Source organism: Moschus berezovskii, chromosome 8 (assembly GCF_049115385.1).
Source record: "Moschus berezovskii isolate FMDL1 chromosome 8, NW_MosBer_1.0, whole genome shotgun sequence".
In the NCBI taxonomy this organism is placed as follows: Eukaryota; Metazoa; Chordata; class Mammalia; order Artiodactyla; family Moschidae; genus Moschus; species Moschus berezovskii.
The window spans coordinates 104,056,858-104,065,160 of NC_142467.1; the positions used below are offsets into that span (position 1 = coordinate 104,056,858).

The window sequence follows — 8,303 nt, forward strand, 5'->3', positions numbered from 1 at the left end:
CTCTGCTCAGACTCAGGGTGACCCCATGGTCCTGTGGCTATTCTCTGTACAAAATTGTGTATGGGAGGCCCCTCCCATAATAAAACATGTGTCAACAAATTTGCCTCAGGTAAGGAGAGATGAGATTTCAAAGCAGATGGAACAACTGGGTAAGGTAATAAATCAGGTAACTAAGTTTGTACAAGAAAGGGTGACGTTCCCCCTTGGGGAACAGATTCACGAATATGTGCCTGGGGATCAGGTGTGGGTCAAGGACTGGAAACACGACTCCTTGGCCCCACATTGGAAGGGTCCATATACTGTTGTTCTAACCACCCCTACGGCAGTTAAAGTTGCAGGTGTCCCTCCCTGGATCCACCACATGGGGATGAAGAGAACATACCACGCAGACCCAGAAAACACTGAGTGGGCTGTGCAGAGGGACCCCACTGACCCTCAAGAGACTAAGATCATCCTTAAGAAGAAGAAGGTAAAGGAGATCCCGGACAAGCCCCTTCAGGATGAAGCCGCATAATCAACTCCTACTGCTTGGCCTCATCAACGTGATTTTGAATTTAACTTCCGTTTCAACTCAGGACAATGTTTTCATCTCGTGGGCACATTCCTACACGGACTTCCACAACACCTCCAACTGCAGCGTATGTGGGGCTATGCCTCTGTCTGTGGTGGATGGACTTCCTTGGTGGGTGCCACCACTCCGCCAAGGAGATTTTAAACCACTCTGCTCTTTTCTGGGACTACAAAAAGAGACTTTCCTTTCTCTTGTCAATCATAATCTCTCCCTGCTCTCTTGGTGTAAGCCAGACCTACAGTCAATAGACTCGGGTCATGGAGTTACATTTGATGTAAACACCAGTTTCATAGAAGTAACAAAAGCCTATCCTTTATATTTAAAGAACAAAAAAGAAAAAAGCTCCCTGACCAGCAAGGGAGGACCAGGACTCTAGGTATGTTGAACAATTCTACCAACTCTGGGATGACTATTTCTGGATAACGCCCGAAAAGGGTCAATTAATTACCCCAGCCACTATATGCTGGGAACAAAAAAAACAAAGGGTAGGGTTTGGTGACCGTCCATTAGACCCAAAAGAACTAAAATACATGGGGTATCTATCCCCCGAACAATGTAAACAAACACTCGAGGTCATATACCACCCCAACCAGTCCATCCATTGGCCAGGCTCTGATTGGAAATATAACCCTGGAATCCACTGGGTGGCACCCAATGGAACCCAGTGGCTCTGTGGGCTTAACCTTTGGCCTTGGTCACCAATCGGCTGGGTAGGCCGCTGCACACTGGGATTCGCTTTTGCCCATGGCAGCATAAAGCCTAACCTACAACAAGCCCCAGTAAATCTACCTTATTTACGTGCTAGGCAGACAAGATCTGTGTTTCAATGGTATGAGTATCAGTTCAGTTCAGTCAGTTCAGTTCAGTCGCTCAGTCGTGTCCGACTCTCCACGACCCCATGAATCACAGCACGCCAGGCCTCCCTGTCCATCACCAACTCCCGGAGTTCACTCAAATTCATGTCCACAGAGTCGGTGATGCCATCCAGCTATCTCATTCTCTGTCGTCCCCTTCTCCTCCCGCCCCCAACCTTTCCTAGCATCAGAGTCTTTTCCAGTGAGTCAACTCGTCGCATGAGGTGGCCAAAGTATTGCAGCTTCAGCTTTAGCATCAGTCCTTCCAATGAACACCCAGGACTGATCTCCCTTAGAATGGACTGGTTGGATCTCCTGGCGGTACAAGGTATGAGTATATTGCTGCCTTATTCGTACCTTCCATAGGGACAACAGATATTATGATTAAAGTAGAAGCCTCGACTAATTTCACAAAACAGGCCCTTCTAGATAGTGCTAAAGCCATCCAAGCCTTAAATGAATAACAAATCTAAATGAGAAAAGTGGTAATTCAAAATAGAATGGTTTTGGACATGCTCACAGCTGCTCAAGGAAGGACCTGTGCTATAATTAAGGTTGAATGTTATGTATATATTCCTGATTTATCTGGCAATGTATCAGCTGCTTTAGATGACATGAAGAACCAGGTAAAAGCAATGTCAAATGAAAAGATTCCTTTCTGGACTTCAGTCCTATCTTGGGTGAAGAGTGATTGGTGGAAAACTAACTATGTTTACCATTGTTATAGTTGCCTTGATAGTTCTGCTTTGTGGACCCTGCATTTTGTAAGGTCGAAATGACCCCATGATGTTAGGGAAAAAAACGACTCAGACACCAGGAAGATGGTATAGCAGGCTTTTAATGGGAAGCGCTCTTGGGCGGGGTTCCGGGACCCAAGTAATTGAGGTCGAGGAAGTCCGCGCCGAACAAAAGCAAGAAGCAACTTATATAGCTTTAGGCAAGATTTGGAGTGGTGGTCCCTCATAGGTCAATTAGCCAGGGGGCAAGACTGGGTTGGTTGCCCGATCTACTCAAGGTTGTGCTGACGCAGCGGAATAGTTCTTGCTGTTTCTGGGCAGAATGCTGTTTCTGGACAGGAGGGGGAGGTTAGGAGAGGGTTGATTTCTACCAGGAGCTGCTACATCAAGGACACTCCAGCAGTGGGGGAAGGGATGAGAGAATAGAGCACAATAGTCAGAGTCCGGCAGGGCTTTTTCCTGCGGGTGGGAAAGGAAGAGGAGAAGGAGAAGCCAAGATGGCCACCGGGGGTCCGGCCTTACACATTTTACAATGTATTATGAACTTTTCAAACCAAAAGTTGATGTAGTTCTCCCAAATTGGTGGTCAGAGAACTAGGATGCAATATATCCCTATGAGTGATGCTCATACTATGAGATAAGAGCACCAAGGCGGGGAATGAAGGAGGAAACAGACAGAACGGGCTCTGTCATGAAAGCAAGACTTCATCTTGGGCCAGACTGTGGACTTTGAGTTATATGCCCAGTATCTATGGAAATGACGTACCAACCGGAAAACCAGACTCCCAGATGGAAGAACCCCAGGGCTCATAAATAGACTCTCCTCACCTAAAAGAATACCCTAATTATCTGTGTAACTGAATAGAATCATAAATTCTATTATGCTTATTGGGGTATGACCTCAGGCCTATTGATAGTTGTCCACTGTTAACTACCTAGGCTTAAGGCATATTTATCACAGGTTAACTTTGTATCTTTCTTTTCATTTGTTCAGACTAGTTTCAGGGAATTTGGGGAGGTGGGTTTGAGCACCTACATTTAGGGTATATAAGATTTTCACAAAAACTGTTCAGGGTCCTTGGCTAAGAGGAGACTCTGCCTTGGGCCCGCTGGTGTAATAAACTGCACTCCACTGTCTGCACTGTCCTTCTGAGTGAGTTTGTTTCGCAGAACCCATGGCTACAACAAAGGAACTTACCCAAGGTTGCACAGCATGTAAGGGATAGAGGCAGAATGTGAACTCAAGCAGCGCTGCCTGGGACTCCAGACTGGGAACACCTCAAAAATGGGCACTGTGCTTCAACCATATGGCTCCTTCAAGCCTATCACAGGGTGCAGTGTTAGGGGCCCACCCAGATCCCCCTGTGCATATGTTGAATTTTACCCTAACTAAGTTGCAAAACCAGAAAGGAATTTTTTCTTTTTTTTTGCCTCACCACGTGGCATGCGGTGGTTAAAGATCCACCTGCCAATGCAGAAGACACAGATTAGCCCTGGTCCCAGAAGATCTCACATGCCAAGGGGCAGCTAAGCCCGTGTGTCCAACTACTGTGCCTGTACTCTACACTCACTGCAACTCCTAAAGCCCCAGACACTCTAGGGCCTGTGATCTGCAGCAAGAGAAGCCACTGCAATGAGAAGGCCTGCTCACTGCAACTCGAGAGAAGCCTGCACACAGCAAAGAAGACTCAGAACAGCCAAAAGCAAACAAATAAACTTATTTAAAAAAAAAAAAAAGAATAAAAAGGAACCCAAGTCATCAGGCTCCTTCTAAACTGTGATGCAAGGCCCCAATCCTTGCTCCCATCTCCTTGAACCAAAGACAGCGGCACCTGGGCTGGCAGTCATTCTCACTAGGTGCAAGCACAACTGTGAGTCATGAATAGCGGACTGTGTTTGTTGAGCCTGTAGCCCTCTGGGAGGTGGTTAGGAAAAGCCAGGCTATTTGTTATAGTTGTTGCTTCTTCCCACTATCATTAAAGAGAGAGGTGGACTTTCCCAGTGGCTAAGACAGTAAAGTCCATCCTAAAGGAGATCAGTCCTGGGTGTTCATTGGAAAGACTGATGCTGAAGCTGAAACTCCAAAACTTTGGCCAACTGATGCGAAGAACTGACTCAGTTGAAAAGACCCTGATGCTGGGAAAGATTGAAGGAGGGGAGAGAAGGGGACGACAGAGGATGAGGTTGTTTGATGGCATCACCAACTCAATGGGCATGAGTTTGAGTAAACTCTGGGAGTTGGTGATGGACAGGGAGTCTGGCGTGCTGCAGTCCATGGGGTTGCAAAGAGTCAGACACGACTAAGTGACTGAACTGAACTGAAGATGTTAAAGAATCCACCGGCAATGCAGGAGATGAGGGTTTGATCCCTGGGTTGGAATGATTCCCTGGAGGAGGAAATGGCAAGCTTCTCCAGTATTCTTGCCTGGAGAATCCCATTGACAGAGGAACCTGGGCTACAGTCCATGGGGTTGCAAAGAGTCAGACACAACTGAGCAACTGACCATGCATGCACGTTCTGAGGCATGCAGAGGTAGAAGGGGCTCTAATAACATGAAGGTATTCTCTCTCCACGTAGACTACAGTCTAAATTGGCTGATTCTGGTGACTTGGGGGCTCACAGGGAAGCAGTGAGGAGGCAGTTATAGCAAGAAACTGACCACTTCTCCACATCCTTGAGAGAATGCCAAGGTCTAACTGATCTCAGGTGACCTCAAGCCAGCAGCAGCTGGAAGCAGGGTTTCAGTTCCCAGCCACAGACGAAGTTTGGGCTGCAACAGTGAGAGTGCCGAATCTCAGCCACTAGACCAGTGGTCAGTGACACAGGCCCTGGCCCTTTGACATTGCACAAAAGACAAAGACTTTCCATCTTCCCACAAAGACAGAAAGCAGTGAAATAAGTGAAGTGTTTATCAGGAAGAAAAAGAATACAGTAGGTGTGAGTAGACACATGGGCGGACTCGGAAAGAGAGTCGGGGCTTGAATCACTTTTGTGGGGCATTTCTTTCGCTGAGTTGACTGGTTCTGAGTCTGTATTTGTTGTGTCTCAGGCCCTCACACGTGCACACAAGCATTTCTCAGCTGAGATGGATTCCAGGAAAGAGGCCTATGGGTAGACTTTTGACCACCAAGGAGTTTTCTAGTCAAGAAGTTCTCCTTGACTTCAAGAGTGAGAAATATGTGGTCCTTGGACACCTCTGGTGGTCCAGTAGCTAAGATCCATGCTCCCAACACAGGGTGCCCAGGTTTGATTCCTAGTCAGGGGACTAGATCCCACATGCCACAGTGAAGACAGAGGAAGGTCCCACGTGCCACAGCTAAGGCCCGGTGTGGCCAAACAAAGAAAGAAATTTTTTAAAAAGGAGGAAACGTTTGGTCTTTTATCTGGGCAGGGCCCAGCCTCCTCTCTCAGTGGTCCTGCTATTGATATTTCTGAGTTTCTGTTCACAGGGAATGAACTCAAGCCACTTACTCTGGGGTACCCCATCCACCTCATGCCTCACAGCTAAGCCCAGAAGCCAGGAAATAAATGAGGGAGGCACTCGGATTTAAGAATTACAGCAGATGGGTGAACCTCGAGGACATGATGCTCAGTGAGGTAACTGTCACAGAAAGGCAAATACTACTGCATCTTTCCAGTTCTATGAGCAAGTTAAAGTAGTCAGATTCAAAAAGAAAAGATAGTAGAATATTGGTTGCCAAGAGCTTGGGGCAGGGGGCCAAGGAGGAATGAGGTGTTAGTGTTTCATGGAGACAGAGTTTCAGTTTTATGACATGAGGATCTCTGGAGATAGATGGTGGGGATGGTGGCAAGACATTCTAAACGCATTTAATACCACTGAGCCACCCAGGTGGCACTAGTGGTGAAGAACCCACCTGCCAATGCAGGAGATGTAAGAGATATGGGTTTGATCCCTGGGCTGGGAAGATCCTCTGAAGGAGGGCACGGCAGCCCACTCCAGTATTCTTCCCTGGAGAATCCTTTGGACAGAGAAGCCTGGCAGACTACAGCCCATAAGGTTGCAAAGAGCTGAACACAACTGAAGCAACTTAGCACGTACCATATATTTAAAAGTAGTTAAGATGGGGACTTCCCTGGTGGTCCTGTGGCTAAGACTCTGCGCTCCCAATGCAGAGGGGGCCCAGGTTCAATCCCCGGTCAGGGAACTGACCCGCATATGTGTGTGCAGGCATGCTCAGTCGTGTTCAACTCTTTTTGACGCCATGGATTGTAGCCTGCCAGTCTCCTCTGTCCATGGAATTTTTCAGGCAGGAATACAAGAGTAGGTTGCCATTTCCTACTCCAGGGGATCTTCCCTACCCAGAGATCAAACCAGTGTCTCCTGCATTGGCAGGTAGATTCTTTACCAGCCACACCATCTGGGAAGTTCCCACCTGCTGCAACTAAAAAAGATCGTGCATACTGCAACTAAAGATCTCACATGTAGGGACTTCCCTGGTGGTCCAGGGGCTAAGACTCTGAGCTCCCAATGCAGAGGGGCCTGGGTTCAATCCCTGGTCAGGAAACTAGATCCCACATGCTGTGACTAAGACCTGGAACAGTCAAATAAATAAATATTTTTTTTAAAAAATCTCACATGCCAGGACTAAGAGTTAATACAGGCAGATAAATAAACAATTTTTAAATAAATAAGGGTAGTTAAGATGGTCAGTTTTATGTTGTAAGTGTTTTTGCCACAGTCTAAAACATGAAAAGGAAAACAAAAGAGCTGTGTCAGGGGAAATCTTTGTCATTACTTGCACGTGGAGCTGCCTGGAGATAAAAAGACCAGACACCTACTACATTTTTGAGAGAAATTATGAACTTGGCCTTCAAAGATCATGACTCTCTGGTACACATAAATCAATGCCCTGGGGAGTTTCCTGGTAGTCCTAGGACTTGGGGTTTTCACTATGGGCCCCAGGAACTAAGACCCTGCAAGCCTCGAGGTGAGGCCAAAAAAGAAAACAATGCCCCAGGGTTATGCCATGAGGCCCTTAAAACCATCCCTGTAGGAAACGGAATGAGAAAGCTTCAGAAGTAGTGATGGGGAACAGAGGGCTGCAAGGAACCTCCCAGAGAACAGAGCCAAGGACCAGGGACAAAGACCTTACTCACAGCAATGCAGGAGGCTTCACAATTCCTGCTTAACTAAATATTTGAATTGCTAAATTCAGTGACTTCTGTGTGTTTCCACTGAGGTTTTGGGCTCACTGTGTCTTTAACATTTATTTTGCATGTAGACTGGAAGTTTTTGTCTTTTTTTTCAAGTCTATGAGTCACCAACCACAAGAAACCAGACTGGAGTTCAGAGGACAGTTCGAACAGGATGCTGTGAACAGATGACTCATTAAGCCATGACCTCAGAGAGGATGCTCTGCATCTGAGAAGACACGTGTGCTTGTTGCATGGCACTGAGTAGAGTGGCACTAGTCCTTCCAGTTCTGCCTGGCTGAGAAAACGTCTGCAGATCTTTCAGCACCAAGAAGTGTACAAGACAAAGAAACACTCCTCTTACTAAAACTGCCTGCCTCTCATATCACAACTTTTTAAATTGTAATTGAAGATGAAGGGAATAGGCAGCTTTTATGGAGTTTCTGCTGGGTCCCAGGCACTGTTTGTGAATTCATTTAAGGTTATGGGAGTAACCTGTTTTCCAGTTTGGGGAGCTGAGTGGTGGAGAAACTGAGTATCTGGCAGGGCACGTGTTCATGAAAAAGCTAGAGGGGAAACAGAGAGAGAGTGTTTTGTGGGGTTTTTTTCTTATTTATTTATTTTTTTGGTGGTGCCACGTCTTTAGTTGCAGCATGAAGGATTTTTTTTTTTTTTTGCTTATCGTTGTTGCTATTGTTCAGTCAATCAGCGATGCCATGGACTGCAGCACACCAAGCTTTTTTGTCCTCCACCATCTCCTGGAGCTTGCTGAAACTCATGTACCTTGAGTTGGTGGTGCTATCCAACCATCTCACCCTCTGTTGTCCCCTTCTCCTCCTGCCTTCAATCTTTCCTAGTATCAGGGTCTTTTCCAATAAGTCATCTATTTGCATCAAGTGGTCAAAGTACTGAAGCTTCGGTATCAGTTCTTCCAACGAATATTCAGGGTTGATTTCCTTTAGGATTGACTGGTTTGATCTTCTTGC

The 8,303-nt window shown here is 46.5% G+C and overlaps 1 pseudogene; it reads left to right on the forward strand.

Annotated features, from left to right (window-relative positions):
* Positions 1-500: 500 nt before the first annotated feature.
* LOC148777177 (endogenous retrovirus group PABLB member 1 Env polyprotein-like) lies at positions 501-7,207 on the forward strand (annotated as a pseudogene).
* The last annotated feature ends 1,096 nt before the right edge of the window (positions 7,208-8,303 follow it).